Raw genomic sequence first — 24232 nt, 5'->3', positions numbered from 1 at the left:
TTTGGTCAGTCAGCAGGGTGAATCTCTTACCAGCTAGGTAATTTTGCCAGTGCCACACTGCCTTGACAATGGTTTGGGCCTCTTTCTCGACTGAGGAATTTTGAATTTCAGGGCCCTTTAGAGTACAAGGAAGAAATGTGACTGGCCTGCCTGCCTGGTTAAGTGTGGCTGCCAGGGCAAAGTCTGACGTATCACTTTCTACCTCAGATAGGGTGGATTCGTCCACAGCATGTATTGTGGCCTTGGCAATGTCTGCCTTGATGAGATTGAAGGCTGCACGAGCCTCAGCCATCAGGTGAAAGGATGTGGCTTTGATGTGGGGGCATAATTGAAGAAAAGGCACTTTTCAGGGCCTTGAGGCTAAATGGAAGGGGGAGCTCCAGGAGCAGCCACATGTGGTCAGGGTTCGGGCCAATTACTCTATTCTCCATGACATAGCAAAGGATAGCAAGGCAGGTTGTGTGAAACACACACTTGACCTTATTGTATGTAAGGTTAAGGAGCTTAGCTGTGTTACGAGTTCAGTGAACCCCATATACCAGCAGCAATAGAAATACACCAAAGCAATGGTTCCTGAAAAAAAAATTGTTTAATTTTCTATAGAACAACATGATCAACACTTAACTTATGAACACTAAGTTATTTACACAATCCCTCCCCTCAACATAATCTAAGTGCAAGTGCGTGCAGTGTGTTTTCAAGAAAGTCCTTTTTACTGGCCAATCTTCCACTGTCCACGTTTTCAAGGCTACACTTTCCAGTAATCTTCAATCCTGTGCACAGAATCAAACAGCCATTACATTCAAGCAAACTTCAGTGCTTGACTTCGAATTTCCAGGCAGGAAAGTTGTGGAGAATTACAGAGACATGGTTGTTGCTTGTTGGACACCGCAAATAGGACCGTCTTCCGGAAGAAATGTCTTCTTCCAGATTCTTCTCACACCAGAAAGACTAGCCGCCCCTCCTGACTTCCACAGAGAGTAAACTCAGGCTACCATATTAGAACTCTGCCAGTCTTGAAAAAGCAAGCCTTTTCAGCAGGCTCCTCTTCTGTCCAACCCTTTCTCAGATGGCCTTCTGCTAACTCCTTCTCTCTCGTTCTCTGCCCCTCCTGTGGTGATATGTTTCCTCCATTGTATATAGTTAGCATTGTCGGTTGTATATATGGAGCTGGCCTGCCCACGGATGACTCCTAACCTATGACTCCTCTCCCATGGTCCTGGGCCATAAAGGTCGAGCCACCTTTCCCTTGCTGCCATTCCTATCCTGGGATCTGGGGCAGTAAGGTTCTTCTGTGTATTAAAGCCTATTGTTTCTTCATCTGGTCTCTGTTGTTACTGGTAGTGCCCTACACTGCCCTCCTGATGTTCCAGGCACTGTTATTTTTTGTTGTTTCACTTTCCAAATGTTGCAATTTCCAGGCTTGACAAAAAAACACATGGCCCTGACTCTCTGCAAATGTTTCAGTTTCTGGGGTATGCTTGCAAATGTTGCTAAAGCCCAGAACCTCTGTTTGCACCTGCCCTTGGACTTTGCAAGACTGTGTCTGTGAAGTGCATGCAACCAAACAGCTTCTAATCCCTTTTATAAGCATATATTTAATTAACCCATTGTGTCACAGGCTATTTCAAGAAATCTCTGGAGATTGGCATCATCGTCCTGCAAGTCGTAGCTGAAGATGCTGACGTTGTCGAGGTACGGGAAAGTGGCCCACAACTCATACTGAACCACCATGAGGTAATGATAGTGATCATGGTTGCAATGCAACTAGCAATGCCTTATTGTTTGATTAGACTTGGCTGCCAGCAGGGGGTTGACACACAGTATGTTGTATCTGTAATGGAGACTTGCAGCCTCATGCCATGCCTCATATGCTTTTTACAACAATCTTAAAGTAAAGAATCTTTTCCTTCATCCATGTGTTGTCTAAGAACTCACACATACAAATGTAAGATGAAACATGGTGTAAGAAGTGAGATGAAGGAAATACTTTAAATGGTAAAATCTAAAGTCAGCAACTGATTAGTGAAGAGAAGCTAACAGTGAAAATTGGAAGGATGATATCCGCCAGCAAAACTTCAGCAGACAGGTAATGTGGTTGAAATTGAAACAGCTTTAAACAGCATTTTGGATTGTATTTAGTGGTAGTCAGAGTTGGCAAGAAAAGTGATAAAGTGAAATTGTCAGTTTTCTTACATGTCATGGGCGATGAAGCCCTGGAGATGTATAATAACTTCACATTTGCTGCTGAAGGAGACAAAATGAAACTGGAAAAAATAATGGAACAGTTTGATGCACACTGCATACCTAAACATAACGTGACGTTTGAGAGACACAGATTTTTCACGTGTACAGAAAACAGAAGAAAATATTGATCTGTATGTGACTGAATTGAGAAACAGAAGCAAAATGTGTGAATTTGGTGAACTGACCAACTCACTGATAAAAGACAGACTTGTGTGTGGTATTCCAGATAATAGTCTAAGGGAAAGACTGCTAAGAGAGCAAAATTTAGACCCAAAAAAAGCCATAGCACTCTGTAGGGCTGCAGAAATTGTAATATTGCAGGAAAAAAAGCTGTTCAATGAAATTAGCTGCAACGTGGATTCAGTGAGCAAGAACAGACATAAATTGTTTAACAAAAAGTGCACCAAAATGGAAGGAGAGGCGTGGCCAGTGAACAAAAATGAAAGGGACAATCAAAAGCCATGTCGTCGATGCGGTACACAACACCTACCAAAAAAATGACCAACATATGGTAAAACATGCTATATGTGCAACACAATGAACCATTATGCCTTTTGCTGTAGGAACCAAGTGTAACAAAGCAAGGTTCATGCAGTAGATGAAAGAGAGATAGAGGAATTCTATGTAGATATTCTGACTGAAAACAAGGAAGAGACTGAATGTTGAGGTTAACAGTGAATGACATATCCATTTCAGTTAAATTGGATACTGGAGCACAAATTAGTGTAATATCAGAGACTAATTTTAAGAAGTTTAGACCGAGATCAAAGATGTATGAAACATAAGTGAAGATGGCAGGATATTCAGGTACTGATATACCAGTGCAAGGAGAATGCATGGTCAAAGTAAAACACAAGGACAAAGAGCACATGCTAGCATTCATCGTGGTACCAAAGGATGTAAAGGCAATACTAGGTTTAACAGCCTGTGAGAAACAGAACCTAGTAAGAAGAGCCCTTGTGGAAAGTGAAGGAGAGTGTGATGCGCTGTTAGCCAGAATCAGACACACACAAGGTAAAGACTGTACAACAGGCTTTAATCCACAAAGACTTCCACAGAGCCAGGCTGACTGTGGCTGCAGCAACTCTGAGTGAGACCTCGGGAGGCCGGCGCAGGCTTATATCCCAGAGGATGATTGACACCCGACCGGGTGGAGCTTGATCCATTCAGGCTGACTGATTGACAGCTGGCCAGGTGTTGTCCTGTCCCCTTACACTCCTGCAGGTACAGAGGTTGCCCCCTGCAGTAGGCTGGTGGTGTACCACCACAGAGAGACAGTCTATGATGAATTCATGAAAGAGTACAATGACCTATTTCAAGGTCTAGGCTGCCTTCCAGGAGAACACACAATCAGAGTGAATAAACATGTGCCTCGATAATACGTCCATGCAGAAAAGTTCCAAAAGCAGCTAAAGGCAGAGTTGGACAGGATGGAAAGACTGAACATGATTCAGAAGATAGATGAGCCAATGGAGTGAGTGAGTTCACTCGTTGTTGTGGACAAAAAGAATGGAAAGCTTAGAATTTGCCTGGATCCAAGAGATCTAAACACAGCAATAAAGAGAGAACACTTTGAGCTTCTGACGCGTGAAGAAATCATGCCACAGTTTGCAAATGCAAAATTTTTCAGCAAGTTGGATGCATCATCAGAATTTTGGCAGTTAAAATTGGATGAAGCAAGTTGAAGACCATGCATGTTCAATAGTCCATTTGGCAGATTCTGATTTGTAAGGTTACCATTCAGAATTACCTCAGCTCCTGAAGTGTATCACAAAACTATCCATATGGTCTATGAGCACCTGGATGGGGTTGATACCTCAATGCATAACATCATAGTTTGGGGAACCACGAGAATGGAGCATGATGAGAGACTAAGGAAAGTGCTGAAAGCAACAAGGAAAGCAAACGAAGCTGGATAGAGAGAAATGCCAGCTCAGGGTGACAGAACTAACATTTGTAGGAGATACTATTGGCAGTGAGGGCATCAAAACAGATTCTAGAAAGGTGTCCACCATTGGGAACATGACAAGGCCACAATGCAAAAAGGACATTCAGAGATTTAATGGAGTGGTCAACTATATGGTTAAATACACATCCAACCTCTCAGAAAAGATGGCTTCATTGAGAAGACGAACAGAAAAGAACATTGAATGGGAGTGGAGTCATGACCATGAAAAGTCATGGAGGGAACTAAAGAAACTGCTCACAGAGGAACCAGTTCTGAGGTTTTACGACCCAGCGAGACCTATCAAGATATTATCAGACACATCAAATAGTGGACTCGGTGCAGATCTTCTGCAAAATATATGATGACTGGCAACTCATTGCGTATGTTTCACACTCAATGACAGACGCGGAGACGTGATACACTCAAATTAAAAAGGAGCTGCTCAGCATCACATATGCCTGTGAAAGATTTCATCAGTTTGTGTCAGGACAAGCAATCAGTGTAGAGACTGATCATAACCCCTTGATTGCATTGTTCCAAAAGCCATTAAATGAATGTCCACTTAAAATACAAAGAATGATGATTAGGCTACAACAAGATACACTGAATGTAGTGTACACCGGGTAAGCTAATGTACACAGCATACATGTTGTCTAGAGCTGTTGACATGAGTGAGCCCACAAAAACCAAAATGGATGAAGACATGAATGCCTTCGTGGACATGATCACAAGTGCACTGCCCATATCAGATGCAAAAATGGAGCTCATAAAGTCAGAGACAAACATAGATGAAACACTGAGACAACTGAGAAAAAGCATCCTGGATAGATGGCCCAACATGAAGCAGGACTGCTCTCCTGACGCTTCAGAGTCCTGGAACTGCAGGGTAGAACTATCAGTGGTTGAAGACATCATCTACAAAGGAAGTAAAATCCTTATCCCAAAGAGTCTGAGAAAAGAAATGCTAAAAAGGATCCATGAAGGACATCTCAGTATCGAAAAGTGTAAGAAAAGAGCACAAGAGGTGATGTACTGGCCAAGAATCAACAATGATATAACAAATGAAGTATCAAACTGTACAATATGCAGGAAATATCAAGAAAGCAATCCTGCAGAACCACTAAAGCCACATCCAGTACCATACAGACCTTACCAGAAGGTAGGCACTGGACTATTCAAATGTCAAGGGAAGGACTATCTGGTAGTCACAGACTATTACTCCCTGTATCCAGAGGTGTGTAAACTGAACACTACCACTGCAGATGCTGTAATAACGGGTATGAAAGCTATATTCTCCAGACATGACATGTCAAGCGAGGTCTTCACAGACAATAGACTCCAGTTTTGCAATTTTAAAGTTCCGACATTTTGGCAAAGAGTGGGACTTTGTATACTCCACATCAAGTCCTCATTTTCCACAATCAAATGGTCTAGTGGAAAAAATCAGTACTGACAGTGAAAAGACAGATGAACAAGGCAATGGAACAGACTTCTACCAGAGCATATTAGTATACCGCACAATGCCGCTGGAGTGCGGTATGTCGTCAGCACAACTCTATATGGGACGTAGGCTAAGATCAAAGCTACCCATTCAGGAGAACCTCCTTAAAAAAAAAAGAGGGGGAGAAAGTGAGGAAGTTCAAAGAACAACAGAAAGAAAATCAAAAGTAATACTTTGACAGAGGAACATAAAACCTACCAGAACTCTACACTGATGACCAAGTAAGGCTAAAAAACAAAACAAACTTATGGACTCAGAAGGGAACTGTCCTTAGTGAAGTCCAACCAAGATCATACACCATTTAGACAGATAAAGGTGCTGACCTTCGAATGGTACCAGCCACAGTAGATGGAAAGACGGGTACTGTTGGACAACCTGAATGCACATCTGAGAAGATATCGTCTGAGGCAACAACTCAGATTCAAAGACGATCAATCAGGAGATCATCAAGACACGTGAATCCTCCTAAGAGACTCATTGAACAAATTTAAAGACTCCTGTTATAGAATGAAGTAGTGCTATCTTATTCCCTCTTCAAGTTTTAGTGAATGTAAATGTGAACACACAAAACAAGTTTTAAAAAATGTTAACAATGTTGATAAAAATGAAAATGTAAGTTCTTGGTGTTAAAGTTAAAATTGCAGAGATATACAAAGAAAACATGTTAGTTAAAAGTAAGCTACTTTTCTTTTAAGAAAGGGAGATGTAATGATAATGCAACTAGCAATTCCTTACTGTTTGATTAGACTTGGCTGCCAGCAGTGGCTGACACAGAGCAGGAGACTGCAGCATGTTAAGATCTGTAATGGAGGTTTACAGCCTCATGGCATGGCTCGTGTGCTGTTTATAACAACTTTAAAGAAAAGAACCTTTTCCTTCATCCATGTGTTGTCTAAGAACTTACACATATAAATACAAGATGAAACACATGCAGTCTATCTCCCGCTGGAAGACCGAGATGTCATTTGTTGCACCAAAGGGGACACGCAGGAAGAAATCCCGTGTACTGGTGGTCCTCCAGGTGGATAGAGAGCTGTTGAAATGCTGAGGTTGAGAAGACCCGATACTGGGCCATTTGGTTGACCATGTCAGCGATGCATGGGAGGGGACATGTAGTTAATGACCATCCTGCTCTTTTTCCCATTCTGCACTACTACCACCTGTGCTCTCCAAGGGCTGGTGCTGGGTTCATTGATCCCTTCCTTGTGTAACCATTGTACCTCTGCCCAGAAATGGCCCTGTCCCCAGCACTGTACTGTCTACTTTAGTTGACTATGGGTTTACAGTCAGGAATGAGGTTGGGTGACGATTTTAAGTGTGGAGAGCCTGCAGATTGCGCATGCTGCATGGGTGGGTTGTTGGCCATAAACGATAGGGTGTTGCGGAGGCCAGTTGGCATGTGGTGGTCAGTTCAAAAATTACCGATTATACATAGTGAGGGGTGGATGGGGCCTGTCGAACTCAATCGTCACACTGTTAAGGTGACACTGAAAATCCAGTCCCAAGGGCACAGCAGCACAAAGCTGTGGCATTATCAGTCTGAAATCTTTCTATTCAGTACCCCATACGACTAGTGTCACTACCCAGAAGCCCCAAACATCCAACATAGATGCCAAGGAGACCTTCTGGTTCACTGGCAATAATGGAAGGAAAAGGCGCCGCACTGTGTCTGAGTGTATGAGCCCTCCATGCTCCTGGTATCATCAATCAGACGAATTGATGTGGGCTGTCCAGGTTGAGTGTGATAAGAGGCCAGTGTCGGGTCACTGCACATTGCTGTTGTGGAAGATCGTAATGTCCAAGATGGCGGCCTCTACAGCCCACATGCTGCGTTGCTGGATCCCAAAGATGGTGCCTAAGATGGCAGCCCCCATGGATTGCACATGGCACTGCTGGCCCATGGTGATGATGGTGTCGTGGATGCCAGGCCTCATGATCCACACGTGGCGGTGCTAGGAAGGGGCTTTGACTTACATACTTTGGCATAGTGCCCCTTCTTCCTGCTGCTGGAGCACGTTGAATCTTTCACTGGGCAGCCTTTCCTCTGTTGCTTGCCCAGGCCGCAGAAGTAGCACCTCGAGTGCCTCAGTAACACTGAGGCTGTCATCAGGTTGCCACCAGAGTCGGACGAAAATGACAGGAGGTGGTCATGAGCACTGCTGTCATGGTCGAATCGTTAGCGGAGTGAAGGGGTGGCAGTACCTGGAGAAACAGGAGGCAGCCATGTTGTTGGTCGAGGAGGCCTCCATGTTCTGGAGATCAACCTCTAGCATACCTCCTGCTCGACTGCTCTCCGCATACTGAATTCCCCTTGCTCCAAGAGTTTCTGTCGGATGTACTTCAACCTAATCTCTGCAACATCGGCATCCCGAATCAAGCCCTCTGTGTACTCTGTGGTGGACACAGCCTTGCATTCAAAGGACCTGCCAAGTGCTCGCAGGGCATGAAGATATTCGGCGTTGGACTCACTGGGTCATTGTTTAGCGACATTGATATTGCGCAGGTACTGTCTTTTGAGTATGTCCATGGCTTCCATGTATGATGTAATATTCCTTTTTTCGGAAAATTTTATTTAGCATTTGTATCAATACAAAGTATACATTCAATAATACAATAACAACAAACCATATAGAATGATACAATATTTTTAAAATTTTCTCCCCAACCCCCTTCCATCAAAAGAAGGAGAAAACAAAGAACACCTAATTCAACGTATATAATATTACTAACATATATAGTATTCATTGACTTTTTTATAATTACTAACTGAGAGGGGAGGGCAAGGTGGAGGACATTGATGGAGTGTTATTCATAAAATCAATATATGGTTCCCAAATTTTATGAAAGTTTTAAATTCTATTCCTTAAACTATTTTTTTCTAAAGGTATATAATTTTGCATTTTAATATGCCATCTGTCTATTTTCACCAAATTCTCAGTTTTCCATGTTACTGCTATACATTTCTTTGCTATCACTACTCTATATTTAAAAGTTTTTCTTGATATTTATCCAATTTCAATTTTGTATCTTCTTCATATAGATTCCCAAATAAAAATATTCTTTAATCTTTTTGTATTTTTATCTTCAGAATTTGTCCTAACAATACACTCAAATCGTTCCAAAATTGTTCCACTTTCTCACAGGACCATACTGAATGTTATTTCCTTGTTACATCAAAAACATTTATCTGAATAATTAGAATTAATCCCATTCAATTTATGTGGAGTATAATATAATTGATGAAGTAAATTATATTGAACCATTTGATATATAGCATTAACTGTATTTGTAACACTCTCTTGACACAATTTTGACCATATTTTCTCTTGGATTTGTATAGTTATATCTTTCTTCCATCGTAATTTTGATTTATATAAATCTTTTTTTCTTTTTGTTTCTTGTAATTTTATATGCATATTAGTAATACATTTCTTGATAATAAATGTATCTGTTATTATACATTCAAATTTACTTTGTCCCAGAAGTTTACGTAGCATCCCTGATCAAGGAATACACCAGGGTGCTGACCCAGGAGTGCAGTACTGTAGATTATCGGACTCTGATCGCACAATGGTAGAGGAAGCCTGCAGGAATGCTTCTAAACTGCACAGCCAGAGCTGAAAGTTGGTGGATGCCTCAGGCGATTGAGGGTTGATTGCCAGCTTTTCTGGCTTCAGTTTAAGTGAATAAAATGACTCAAAAGACTGTTGTTGAGAACCAACATGCTTTTATTCAATAAAGAACAATGGCATATCCATACTGTTTGTCTGTTCTGCACTGAGGAGGGGATTGTGGACCAGTCACCTTTACACAGTAGCCTGTGGGGAGAGACCACATGAACAATTGGCCAATAAGTGTGCCTGACCATTCAATCATACACAACAGTGGTTGACCACAACAATTTCATTATGGATCCAATTTTCCATCCAATCTAGTTGAATGGGTGATAGCCAGTTTCTTCTGAACAATGCTGGCCCTTTGGTTTCAATGATGTAGATGGTTAGTCATTTTGACATTTGTTCTTTTATATTTCATGTTTATATTGCATTTCCAAACACCTTGACTTTCAGCCTTGTAACACCATGTTGACCTGTCTAATGGCGAGGTGAGTCAGGAGTCGTTATTTTAAATTTAATGGCATCAGCAAAACTGCTGCTCCTGTGTCCAGCTCCATTTGAAAATGTTCATTGTTGATTTTCATCTTGACATAGAATTCTGATTTTTCTATCATTAAAGCTAGAACACACATGATTTCCCCATCTTGTGTTCTTCCGATTCATTTGTTTCAATGCTGGGGCTTTTGTCCTTCTCTTCCACCATTTCCCCCTCCGGCAGGGTATTTTTTTGTATCTCTGTCCTATCTTTTTATCCTTTTTACCTTTTATTTCTCAGGCACTTGGGTTTAATGTGCCCTCTTTGTCACATAGATGGCAACTAGACCATCTAAAATAACAGTATCAGACATATGGTTTGCCTTTAGGCTTGTTTTGGCATCCAGATCCCTTGGATTAAGAAGTTTGGGGTTGCTTGACCGGAGATTACAAGGTGCTAGAGGTTGTGTACTGAGGAAGATTCTTTTGTTGATAGATCCTATAACATAGCAAAGCTTAATGCAGATAATGTCAACAGACAAGAACTCCCCATAAATAGATCATTACAAATTAAATGTTTCACTCGGATCCACGTAAAGATCTAAAAATAATACCATGCTTCAAAACAGTTTGACCAGTCTGTTCTGTGGAAAGCTGGCTGTGAGTGTGAAAGTTAGCATTTTTTTTACATCTCTTCTCTCTTTGGCTTGGCTTCGCGGACGAAGATTTATGGAGGGGTTTGTCCATGTCTGCTGTAGTCTCGTTGGTGACTGACAAGTCCGATGCGACTGCATTTCAAATTGTTCTTGTGTGGAGAGACTTCCACAATTTCAGGGTGTTTCAAAGTGCTTTGAACTAAAAGAAATTGCATAAGAAACATTGCAGCCAGCTTTGGGATAAGATTCTGCAACAGCAATGTGGAAGCAGTTAAATAAGTTGTTTTTAATGAATAATGTTTATTGTCTTATATACACAGTGTACAAATACAACAAAAGTCTTGATTGCTTTTGCTTCCTGGGTCCAAAAAAAAACTAACAAGCATTTAAGTATAATTAACATAAAATAAACAAAAATTAAGATAATAAAAATAAAGAGAATAAAGTTAAGATGTACAGTGTCAGTAGTGAGACCGATTTTTGCTAGTCTTGGAGTAGTGTTATAGTTAGGGTAGAATAAAAAGATACAAGACCCTGATAAGTAAAGCTAATTTATATTTAATATTAAAAATATGATAAATTACACTTTTCAAGGTTATGGAGTCCATTCTCTGTGTAGCCACTGCAAAGGCTCTATGGGGAAGGACTATTCTAGCTAGTGCCTTGCCGCCACTGAACACTGAGGACTGGATCTTGTGTAACAGTGTCTCAGGTGCTTCACTGGTGCATTATTTAAAGATGAAAAATGAGTTTGATTTTGTGAGAGAAAGGATTGAATTGATGATACAGTGAACAGTGAGAAAATGTCTTGATCGTATTTACTGTATACACTATGAATAAAGCATGCTTTTGGGAAAAAAAAGATCTTTTATGTTCATCTGAGAAGAGAGGCAAGCCCAGTTTTGCAGCTCATTTCAAAAACAAGCTTTCCATCTGAGCAACATTCCCATAATATTACATGGGGTTGTTAGTGTGCTGTCAAGTGCTGAATTCTCTGGAATGATACTTAAACCGAGGAACGCAAAAATATAACTTCCAAATGTATCACCCACCAAGCCATTGACTGAATATTTTGATATGAAACCAGCATTCTTCCAATTAGTTGCAGCTATTTCTTTTAAAAAATATTTCCATCACTGCTGAACCTTGCAATGTTTACCTTGCTCTGAGTTGTTTGCTCCCTCCATAGGAATAGCAAAAGGGCCATGAAGTCATTTTCATAAATCATTGCAAAAATTATGCATTCCAAATTCTGTGTTTGTGGTTTATTTGTCCAAACAAAACAGCAATTGTTCCTATTTTACAGGGATCGGGAAAGAGACAGTTGATATTTTGGATTGGGTGAGGCAGGAACTGCAAGTGGATCCAGGTAAGGAGGGGTTGATGGAGTCATGTGGGGGACAGAAGTTTGGAGATGATGGCAGAAGCTGGGTGGTGACATGGAGAATGAAGAGCTGCAGGCAAGGGATTTGGATCTGTAAAGAAGGAAATAAGTAGAACCTGAGAAGAGATGGATATTGAGAATATGGGGACATTAGGGTTAGGGATAGGGGACATAATGGTAGGAGTGTCTGAGTGATGGGCAGATAGAGACAGGTGGGGGAAGGGAATTGGGTCACTGGAGGCTGGGGGCATGTAAAAGTATGTGTGTGAAAGGATCAGGGTGGATTAGAAGAAGTGAGGAAGGAACTGGCAGGGTGCAGGTTTACCTGAAATTGGATAATTCAAAGTTAATGCCATTGAGTCATAGACTACCCCATCCTAGAAAATATGACAGAGCAATATTGCCCAGTATTAGGATAGGCATTAGCACCTAGTCTTATCAGCAATGCCCACAATCTGTGAACTGTCCATATAATCCTACTTCATAAGTGACTGACATTTATAATTGGTTATAAATAAATGTCCATTAATAATTGATCTAAATTTTTTAATTAATTCAAACAATGTGGAGTTTTGCAGGCTGACCCAGCATTTAATTTGCCAACCCTAATTGCCCTTGAGAAGGAGGTGGTGAGAAGGCTTCTTGTACTGCTACAATTCGTATGGTGTGGGCATACCCACAGTATTGTTCGGGAGGGAGTTCCAGGATTTTGACCCAGCGACGGTGAAGGAGCAGCAATACATTTCCAAGTCAGGACGTGTGGCTCAGGGAGCATCTCCCAAATGACAGTATTCAAAAACTTATGCTGCCCAGTATTTGAATTCAAGCAGCCACTCATAAACTTCTCTGGAAATTTCCACTCCCGCCCGCTTTGTTGGTTGTTACCAAGGACTCAGCTGTTGTGTCAACAATAAATTCATCTCAATTTTGATTGAAGATTTACAAAGTGATGTGACGGCATTAAAGCCAATCCTTTTGTACAAAATTTTATTTACAAGGCATTTTGGACAAAGTCTCTTTAATTAGTAAGTACATTTTGTTAGCGATCCATGCTAATATTTCTGTTTTATGCGCCCTGTATAAATTATGTACCTTGTCTAGATTACCTCATCATCAGATACAAAATGACAGTCAAACATTTTCTATTGGCTGTGGGAGGATTTGAGAGCTAATAAAGTAAAACAGTCGTTTCTTATTTTCTTCCCCCAGAATCAGCCCTCTCTCATCGCTGCAGTGCACTTTAAATTCATAAAACCAAGATACCCACTGAGTTATTCAACTGAGAGGAATTCCATTGTTAAGCAGCTAAATGGTTTTGATATAAGTGCTGTCTTTGTTCTGGACTTTACTGACGTGAACAATTTTTGTTTTCAAGAGGAGGTGGTAGGAAGCCTGTAGCTCTGTGATTTTCCATGTGGTCTTGTGCCTGTTTACTTGTCACTGTAACTGTTTGGTGCTAAGATGTAAATAAATGGCTTGCACTTGCTTTTATTTTGAGAAAATATGAGTTAATTCCTCTCCACTCCCCCACCACCACCCTGTAGCTACAACCGTCTCTATGGAGATATGTACAGATCGAAGCTTCATATGTGGAGTTTGTTTCAAAATGGTAGTCACAAGTTGATTGACCAGACAATAGGTAAATAAGTGACTGCACTTAACTTCAAAGTGAAAACAATCTATCAAACTCCAATAAACATAATGCAATTCATTGCATATCTGTACATGATTTAAAGTCCAATATTTGAATTGCAGGAAAACAGATTACAAGATAAACATCTGCTAACATGGGAACTGTTTATCTCGGAATGAAAATAGGTCACTGCTTAGGAAAAGCAGTTGGAACAAATTGTACTGTATTAACTAATAGGTTTAAACTTTAATAAGCCTCAGTTCTTCATAGATTGAATTCAAAACCTCTGATTTTGACATCCTCCCATTTTGAAAATCTGCCTGTGTATTTAAACAAATCTTCAGGGGGATTTATTAAATGTCAAGTAGTTTCCCTGATAATGAGTCATTCAAGCATTGATATTCATGTTCCAAGCCACATTATTGAAAATAGGTGGCTTTGTTTTGCTGTTTTTAATTAGCAAACCATTTTGGGAGATTGGATTAGTGCACAGCGGGAGACTGAAGCATTTTTTAATTTCAGTTTTGCTGAGCTTGCAAGTTGATAGGGCTTTTGACAATTTTAAAGTCTGTCACAAAGGGATTATGCATGCAACCGCACTTATCAAGGGCAGAGATAACTAACAAACTCTTGAACATAGATATTTTTGTTTCGATATTGCTGCGTGAATATTTATCTATCCTTCGATGTTTATTATTTGTTTTTTATTTCTCTCATATGGTAACTTAATTTAAATTTAATGTTTGTTAATGCATTTCATGTACTTGCAAAGCTGCAGCAACAAGAATTTCAGTTCATTTGTACATTATATTTGTGACAACTTTTGTTGTCATCATCATGTCCCATTTAAGGAGGACACAGTCCTGACCTCTGCATATTTTATCATGTTAAATATTTATTGGGAGATGGGTGAGGTCTGGGCCTGATTCCCTGCTCACCCAGAGAAAGAGCACACATAATATATTGCCACTCCTTTCTCGTTGTAGTGATTGACATGCAGCTGCTGTCTGGCTTGCCAGGCAGAAGGTCACTGCAAATGGCCTCTCCTACATTACTGCATCCATAGCAACATCTTCTCATTGGTGTCCCCTGTTTTCACTGAGTTTCCTACGCCATGGCACGACTGAGTGTCTGGCGGTATAACTGGATGGGTAAGCTGGGCCCATTAGCATTGGTTGACAACCAGCGTAAGAGAGGGAAAACTCTGCTTTCAATCCTGGGCAGAAGGGCTCATTAGCCTTGTCAGGCTATCCATCTAGGAGAAGGGCACTCTGATACAACACCTACAACCTGAGGACCTGGCTGTCACTGTCCCAGCGTGCTAGGGCATTGCAGATAAACCCTGGTTGTAAAGGATGGGGCCAGTCTAGTGCACAAATTTCACTTCACCTAAAAAATCCATTGTGCAGGCTTGAAGGACATGCCCATGTTTTCAATCCTTCCACAGTCTTCGTCCGTGAAGCCAAGCCATGAAAAAAATGATCATAATAAAAATGCTTTCTAAAAACTTTTAAATGAATTTTGCAATGTTAATAAAGTTATGCAATAATAAAATTAGCTGGGAAAAAAGCACATCTTGCTGATATGTCTTTCAATTTGATGGCAATGTTTTAACCTAATTGTTTTATATTTTTGCTGAACCCAGGAGAGTCAAGGAGACCATCTACAAATTTAATGGACTGTATAAAAAGAGGCATTGAGTCAGCGTACAGGAGGGAGATTGAAAAATTGGCTGAATGGTGTACCAACAACAACCTCACACTCAATGTCACCAAAACTACGGTGCTTGATTGTTGACTCCAGAAAGGGAAAACCAGATGTGTACAATCCAGAAATCATTGGGGGATCAGAGGTGGAGAGGGTAAGCAAATTTAAGATCTTGGAGGATCTTTCCTGGAACCAACACACTGATGACATTATGAAGAAAACACGTCAGCGCCTCTACTTCCTCAGGAGTTTGCAGAGGTTTTGTATAACATCAGAAACACTGGCAAATTTCTACAGATTTGTGGTGGAAAGTATGCTAACTGGTTGCATCACAGTCTGGTATGGGGTCACCAATGCCCCTGAGCGTAAAGCCCTGTGAAAGGTAGTGGACACAACCCAGGACATGACAGGCAAAACCCTCCCCACTGAGAACATCTACGGGGAACACTACCGTCAGAGAGCAGCAGCAATCATCAAGGATCCGCACCACCCAGCACGCACTCTGTTCTCGCTGCTTCCATCAGGAAAGAGGTATAGGTGCCAGAAGACTCGCACCACCCAATTCCAGAACAGTTCCTTACCCTCCACCATCAGCCTCCACAATAACAAACTCAACCAGGGACTCATTTAAGGACTCTTACTTGTGCACTTTGTGCAATACAGAGAGGAAATAAACAGTCAGTTTGTATACATTTCTTTATTTGTTTACATGTGTACATTGTGTACAGTTTTTATTTGCACTACCAAGAAGGGGTAATTCTGCCTTGCCTGCAGGAAAAGAATCTCAGGGTTATATACGATGTCATGCATGTACTCTAACTATAAATCTAAAATCTGAGATGCAGAAGTCCCCAAAAAAGTAATTAAATTTATATTTAACAGTGTGCCTCCGGCTAACTGTATGTATTCAGCCACCCCATGAATAAAAGTGGTGTGAAATCGTTTCCAATAAATTCTTCTGAAATATGCGTGACCTAAAATTATTTTGTAATTTTAGAAAAACACTTTAAATACATGTGCTGCAGATTAAAGTGAAGCAATAAAAAGATACTGGGCATAATGCAACAAAGTAGATATAAAATGCTAAATTTACAGCATTGTTACACAGCAATCGCTAAAATTCATGGCTAGACGAGCGAACTTAAGCTTTTACCTCCTAACATTATCTGCAGCTTAATAATTCTTGCTTTTTTTGACAGATTTATGCCAGACTGAATGCATTCTTAAGAAAGTTCTTTGCATGTGATTTGAACCTAATATTTACCACTTTCCTTACTGGCTTAGTTCGTGTTTATTTTATCATTCATCAACATTTTTTTAAATCTAAAGAATGAGTCACACCATGTTGTCAAAACAATAAGTGACTCATGGCTGAATTTATTTCAGGATTTTTAAGGTGTGAAGGCAAAAAATGGAAAGGAAAGTGGCAGTCAGTTAAATAACATATTGATCATGATGTCATTATGTAACAATGCAAGGTCAAGGGTTAATGGGTTTCTTAAGTTTCCATGTTCTTGACTAATGTAACTTGAGAATCAGAGATTAGGTTTAAAGCTTGAGGCTAACAATTCAATGAAGTAATGAAAGACAGCAGGACTATTAGGGCTGATTAAACATTATATTACAGCCTGATCTGTTTTTGCAATTGAATACAAACAATTAATTTCAGTGTCCCTATAATTACCAATGTACTGTACTTTATCTGTTGTGGTCACTGTTGGATCATTAAAAACAATGTGTTCAATTGACACACTGCAAACTCCCACCAAGGGCAATGTGATCTTGCCTGGATGATCAGTTTTAATAACATTGATTGGGGGAAGAAAACATTTCCCTTATTTGTCATCAGATTAGCACCATGGAATTTCATGTTCACACCAGAGAACTGTCTAATAACATCTACTCATGTACTTTGTGCACATACAGAGTGTGCCGAAAAGGGCAACTGTTAAATCTATGAAACCTATTGCATTATACATTTGCTAGCTCTCTTGTAGACCAAATGGCGTGGGAAAAGTCGGGTTGTTGCTTCTTGAGTCCTATCCATCACACATTGATTTCAATTAGGAATCCAGATGATGATGTAGATCTCAAGCAGTCCTCCTCTGAACAGGCCCTTTCACCCAACTTGATTATGTCACCAAGTTGCCTGCATTTTATTAACTTCTCCTGTTTATATATCTGTCCAAATGTCTTTGGCAAATCAACATCATACCAGCTTATCTTGTTTCCTCTGGCAGCTTGTTCTAGATACAGATTATTCTATGATTGAAAAAGTTTTCCTCTCAGGTCCTTCTTAAATCTCTTCTCTCTCACCATAAATCTGTGCCCTCTAGTTCTCAAATCATCTGCACTGGGGGAAAGAAGACTGTGAGCATTCACTTTATCCATGCCCCTCATGATTTTATAACTTCTATAAGGTCAACCTTCAGGAAAAAAAATTCGGCCTCTCTATCCTCTCCCTATAACTCAAGCCCTCTATAAAACTCTGCAAAACTTCCAAATTATTGATAGCCTCTTATAGCTAGATGATCAGAACTGATCACACACACACACACACACACATATAGATGTTAGTGTGTGTGTTGTGTTTAGGTTCATGCATATGGCAATATAACACATGGTTGAATTCAGGTAATGCAGCTGTGTAATTTTACTTAAAGATGAATCATGCCAGAATGCCAAAGTATTTTTTTTAGAAATTCTCAATTGCTTAGCCATACCAATAATAGATTCCAAAATATCATAGTTCTATTCAACCAAAGAAGCTTTGAATTAAATCTGCAACAAATATAAAGCATGTCATTATTAATGTTTGGAAAATAGATCCCGTATGCTGACCCAGTATCAATCTTCAAAATTAAAGCATATTTTACGATAAGGCGTGCATCTAAGGATACAAGTGGACATTACAATTTAGATGATAATCAATATCCTCCATTTTTATTACTTTGTAGTTGATGCCAGTTTTGCACTCTATGGACATTCCATTTCAGTACCGAATGATACATCATATCCAGAACATTAGAAACAAAAATTGTATGTTTCAGCACACAAATAATCAAAATTATTCTCAGTTGCAAATAACATTCCTATCATCAATCACTTTATGTGATGCACAAAGCGTCAGTAGGGTTTAGGACAGGGATTTCTGAACCTTTTCGACCCCTTCAAGGACTATGTGGTCCATCATCAACCCCCAGGCATGGAAAGTGGGGGTGGTGGCAACGCTGGATGAGGGGTGTTGGCTGTGCTTGATGGGGGGTGGTTGGAGGGCAGGGTGGCGGTGCTGGATGGGGGGGGGGGGGGAAGGAGGGGGTGGTGGTGCTGGATGTACCTCACCCCTCTTTCCATCCTCCTTTTCCCTCTCCACTACAGTATAGACTGAAGCCAAATACAACATGGCGGCCACAAAATCTGCTCTCATGAGAGCTTGGCCAGCACTGCCAAAGGTGCTATATTAAATCTACCTCCCTGCTGCATTATGACCCCACCCCCGTCAATATCGACCACTTTGGGGACCCCTATTTTGGGAAATTAGCCATTATTGTCAAAAGTGGATGGGATCAATTCCAATCTCATTTCAAAATTGACAAGAAACAGGTAGCAAAGATCAAGCCCTTATGCCTGGCCCAGTGTCCCAGATAGCAGAACAGCTTCTATGGTTCCAGTGACCCATGTTCATTCCTGGCTTCTGCTGCTGTCTGTGTGGAGTGGGAGGGGAGAGCCTGGAGAGACCAGGAGATGATAGGATGCTGGAGAAATGAACCCTGCCCTCTCCTTTTTATATTTGCTCTCTCCCACTCTCACCTGTACTGAAATGCTGACTGACCATTTTTTTTCTATGGATACTGCCTGGCCCGCTGACTACATGGGTTTCCTCCTGCAAGCTTCAGTTTCTTCCCACATCCTGAAGTCATGAGGGTTCATAGGTTAATTGACTGCTCTGTTTTGCTCCTACTGCGCAGGTGTTAAGAGTTGATACGAATATGGAGAAGATAAAATAGGATAAGTGTAAAGAATGCTTTCGTAAGAACTTAGATGGGCTGAAGGGCCTGTTTCCATGATGTTTGACCCCAGAATTCTTGGTAAGACCAAAATAATTAGCTCTTTGCCCATGATCCTGTGAAATATTGATTTAAATTACTGCTATAAGTTTGCATTGAATCAGTTTCTGTCATCATTTCCAGTAACATAATGTTCACATTTCTAACAAAAACTGCCTATGTAAACAATTCATGTTATAATTCCACTTCATTGACAATGCTGGGACTGTTTTTTTTTCTTTGGCTTGGCTTCGCGGACGAAGATTTATGGAGGGGGTAAAAAGTCCACGTCAGCTGCAGGCTCGTTTGTGGCTGACAAGTCCGATGCGGGACAGGCAGACACGGTTGCAGCGGCTGCAGGGGAAAATTGGTTGGTTGGGGTTGGGTGTTGGGTTTGTCCTCCTTTGCCTTTTGTCAGTGAGGTGGGCTCTGCGGTCTTCTTCAAAGGAGGTTGCTGCCCGCCAAACTGTGAGGCGCCAAGATGCACGGTTTGAGGCGATATCAGCCCACTGGCGGTGGTCAATGTGGCAGACACCAAGAGATTTCTTTAGGCAGTTCTTGTACCTTTTCTTTGGTGCACCTCTGTCACAGTGGCCAGTGGAGAGCTCGCCATATAACACGATCTTGGGAAGGCGATGGTCCTCCATTCTGGAGACGTGACCCACCCAGCGCAGCTGGATCTTCAGCAGCGTGGACTCGATGCTGTCGACCTCTGCCATCTCAAGTACTTCGACGTTAGGGATGAAAGCGCTCCAATGGATGTTGAAGATGGAGCGGAGACAACGCTGGTGGAAGCGTTCTAGGAGCCGTAGGTGGTGCCGGTAGAGGACCCATGATTCGGAGCCGAACAGGAGTGTGGGTATGACTGTAAGCACTAACAAATGTGAACATAGGATTCATTTCATTCAAAAGAAATGCTGGAAACATTCAGCACATTAGGGCAGAAACTGTGGAAAGGGAAAAAGTGTTAACATTTCGAGTCTGGTACCGTCCTCAAGTGCTGACTTTGGACCTGGACTGATAACATTACTGCTTCTCTCTTCACTGATGATGCTGAGTGTTTCCAGCATTTTCCATTTTTATTCAAACAATGAGAAGCTGGAGGTACTCAGCGGGCCAGGCAGTATCCATAGAAAAAAAATGGTCAGTCAGCATTTCAGTTCAGGTGGGAGTGGGAGAGAGCAAATATGAAAAGGAGAGGGCATGGTCCTAGCTAACTCCACCATGTTCATTTCTCCAGCATCCTATCATCTCCTGATCTCTCCAGGCTCTCCCCCTCACATTCTTTTATGCTTGCTGTTGCTCCTTCCCATCTTTGTCTCCAAAAAGGGCTCAACCCAGAATGTTGTCTCTCTGTTTCTCTACATGGATTTTTGATTTTCAGTTTTTATTTCACATGTCCAGCATCTGCAGTTTTTATATTTTAATTGTAATCATATTTCTTTTTCTTTTTAAAATATTTTTATTGATTTTAATAGAGAACAAAAAGGGACAATTCAATAAGATAGTATTGGCAGTTACACAAACTAAATAAGATATTCTGTTAATCACTAATATACAAAAATTGTAAATCATATCCATAATTCATATTCTAAATAGTCTATATTTTTTTTGGATAAAACAAATAATATTTAAAAAGAGGAAAGAAGAAAATAGTAGAGGATAAAAACCATGTTCCCAGATGCTATATATGACTAATATTAAAAGAAAAACAAAAGTTTAAAAAATTAATATAAGGAACATGGAAAAGATACAAGTTAAACAATTTAATTACATTGGAGTAAAATTATAAAGTAACATAGTGAGTCATAAATGACCCCCATAATTTCTGAAATCTTACATCTGAATTATTAATTGAATAACAAATCTTTTCAATGGTCAAACAGGACATGATGTCACACAACCTCTGATCATGAGTGGGCAGGGCAGCATCCTTCCAGTTAAGTAAAATCACATGCCTCACCAAAAGAGAAGCAAAGAAAATGGCACGACTCTGAACCAGAGATAAAGAAGAATCATTCCCTCTTGTTGAACCGAAGAGGCCACCAAATGGTTTGGTGTTAAATCTAGATTGAAAATTTTTGATCAAGTATGGAAAACCTCTCTCCAGTAGTTTTATAGATTAGGATAAGTCCAGGACATTGAATTAATTATGCTTTTCTGCTCTTACACCTGTCACACCAGGGAGTCATATTGGATAAAAATGAAACAATTTAGCCTTGGACAAATGTGCTCTATGTACCACTTTGAATTGCAATAGACAATTTTGAGCACATAATAAAGAGCTATTAACCAACTTAAGAATTGTGTCCCAATCCACATCCAATGTAGTCAAATTTAAATCCTGTTCCCAAGCATTTTTGATTTTAACTAACAAAGTCTGATTTAAATCTAACAATTTCCATAAAAATAAATTATAAACCTTTATGAGAAGACACTGTAATCATATTTAACAGGATTTTAATTATATTACACTGAATTAGTGACTTTGTGAGTGAAACTGAAGAGTGGAGGCCTGTGACTAGTGGTGTGCCTCAGGGATTGGTGTTGGGTCCATTGTTATTTGTTGTCTATATCAATGATAATGTGGTAAATTGGATCAAGAAGTTTGCAGATGACACTAAGATTGGAGGTGTAGTGCTCAGAGGGGAAGACTTTCAAAACTTGTAGTGGGATCTGATCCAGCTGGAAAACTGGGCTGTAAAATGGCAGATTGAATTTAGTACAGACAAGTGTGAGATGTTACACTTTGGGAAGGCAAAACAGGGTAAGACTTGCACTGTAAATGTTTGGGAACAATGGAGTGCACAGAAAAGAAGGATCTGGAAATACAGATATACAATTCCTTCTAAGTGGCATCAGAGGTGGATAGGGTCATAAAGAAAAAAAACACAGAAATGCTGGAGGAACTCGACAGATCTTGCAGCATCCATAGGAAGTAAAGATGTATTATCAATGTTTTGGCCTGAGCCCGTCCTGAAAGTGTGAGAAAAACACAACCAGGCATTATAATAAAAGGCTGGTGAAAAGGGAAGAATGGGAGGGTGAGGATTACAGACAAAAGGTGTTCATTGGATATAAGAGGGCAGGAGAGAGGAAAGGCGAGAATTGATTGGGGGAAGAGGTGTTTTTTTGGCTCTGTGAAAGGAGACAGAAAGAAAAAGGAAGAGAGAGAGAGAGAGAGCTAGAGGAAAGGAGACATAGGGAAAGATGGAGTGGGGGGGGGGAATCTAATGGAAACTGGAGAAATTGATGTTAATGCCATCTGGTTGGAGGGTACCCAGTTGTTTATCCAATTTGTGGGTAGTCTCATTCTGGCAGTGCATGAGACCATGGACAGACCATGAAGAAAGCTTTTGGTACATTTGACCTTCATAAAGTTCAGAGTTGGGATATTATGTTGAAGTTGTGTGAGATGTCAGTGAGGCTAAATGTGGAGTATTTTGTGCAGTTTTGTTCGCCTACCTACAGGACAGATATCAATAAGACTGAATGTGTACAGAGAAAATGTTCAAGGATGTTGCCGGGACGAAGAGCTAGGTTATAGGTTGAATAAGTTATAACTATATTCTGGAGCATCAGAGAAAGAAGGGAGAATGAATAGAGATACAACATTATGAGGGATATAGATAGGGTAAATGTTAGCAGGGTTTTACCACTGAGGAGGGGTGAGGCAAGAACTAGACAACATGGATAAAGGGTGAAAGATGAAATGTTTAAGGGAAACATTAGGAGGAACGTCTGGACTCAGAGGGTGATGAGGGTGCGGAATGAGATGATAGGGTTAAACAGGAAGGTCTGCAGGCGCTGTGATTGTAGTGCAATGCAAAAATGTTCTAGAGCAACACAGGAGGTCACGCAGCACCGATAGGAAATTAAAGGGCAACCAATGTTTCAGACCCAGTTTCAATTTCAAAATTCAAGGGAAAATTGAGTGTGTACATGGATAGGAGGGGCGTGAAGGGCTCTGGTCCCGGTGGAATAAATAGTACAGCATGGACTAGATGGGCCAAAGGGCCTGTTTCTGTATGCTAATATTGTCAAATTAAATTTCAGCATTTATTGATCCAAGTTATTTGCTCTGTAAAATATGAATTCTGTGATGTGAAAGGATCTGAATGCAACTGCATTTCATTTTTCTGATGCATTTTAAAATGTAAGGGTCCGTTTTTAAACGAATTATGAACTATTACCTATTCATTTTCCAGAAATAATCGATTTTATCAAATCAAAAGATTTACGTTCAGAGTTGGTTTGGAAAAAAAAAATGGTTGTATGAGATTAACTCCACAAGCCTCGTTAGAGAGCGAGAAATTAATAGAGTCTCGTTTCTGGCGGTGCAGAGCTTTCCCTTAATCGTTTCTGGTGATAGTCGTAGATCAGTGCTGGGGAGGGAGGGACTTCACTAATAAGACAGGGTTGCTTCGCATCTCTCCCACCTCCTCTTGTTAGTCAATTGATCTTTTTTTTTCCAGTTTGCTGGTCTTTCCTACGATGCAAGAAATTAAAATATAGAAGAAACGTTGCTCAACAGTCGCTAACTCGTAACGTTCGCTTTCAGCATTTATAATTCTGGTGGCAGCGGCTGGACAAAGTTAATTCAAGTCAGTAGAACCCAAGACCTATATATTCCTCTACATTGATGCAGGTAAGTTGGAAGTCGGACTTTTCAGTCTATTTACGAGATTACATTGAATTCTGAATTAAAACGTGTCTCTCACTCACACACAGAATGATCCGCAGAAGTTGCAGTTTTATTACAGTGCTCGGAGCTGCCTGATTGGTTGGCTCGGACTATATGTATATTTGTCATAAAGAGGTTTCGTTTCCCTCCAGAGACGGCTGCACATTGAGTGGAGTGGATTATTCTTTTGCTTGCAAAGGCAGTGATTTGCAGGAGACGGCAGAAAATTCCTGGATGAAGCACACAGTGAGGGTACAGCGAGGCAGATTTGGGGGGGGGGGAAATACAGTGAGAGGCAGAGACAGACAGAGGAGGAGGAGGAGGGAGGAGGGGGA

General features: G+C 40.6%; 1 protein-coding gene across 22 annotated transcripts in view; it reads left to right on the top strand.

The window, feature by feature from the left end:
* Positions 1 to 24232, top strand: part of znf516 (zinc finger protein 516) — a 283926-nt gene that overhangs the window by 102218 nt on the left and 157476 nt on the right. For 16 of the 22 annotated variants that reach the window (XR_011352119.1, XR_011352120.1, XM_069920788.1 and 13 more), the window contains 6 exons: positions 1622 to 1737; positions 11750 to 11812; positions 12406 to 12852; positions 15106 to 15844; positions 23689 to 23861; positions 24050 to 24143. The gene's annotated coding sequence lies outside the window, so the exon portion shown is untranslated. Of the gene's footprint in view, positions 1 to 1621; positions 1738 to 2006; positions 2090 to 11749; positions 11813 to 12397; positions 12853 to 15105; positions 15845 to 19166; positions 19256 to 23688; positions 23862 to 24049; positions 24144 to 24232 lie in introns of those variants that run through there. The other 6 variants (XM_069920769.1, XM_069920780.1, XM_069920776.1 and 3 more) reach the window with 6 other exon arrangements.

Source organism: Narcine bancroftii, chromosome 2, assembly GCF_036971445.1.
Source record: "Narcine bancroftii isolate sNarBan1 chromosome 2, sNarBan1.hap1, whole genome shotgun sequence".
Lineage (NCBI taxonomy): Eukaryota > Metazoa > Chordata > Chondrichthyes > Torpediniformes > Narcinidae > Narcine > Narcine bancroftii.
The sequence above is the reverse complement of the archived record's forward strand: the minus strand, read 5'-3'. Positions and strand labels throughout refer to the sequence as shown.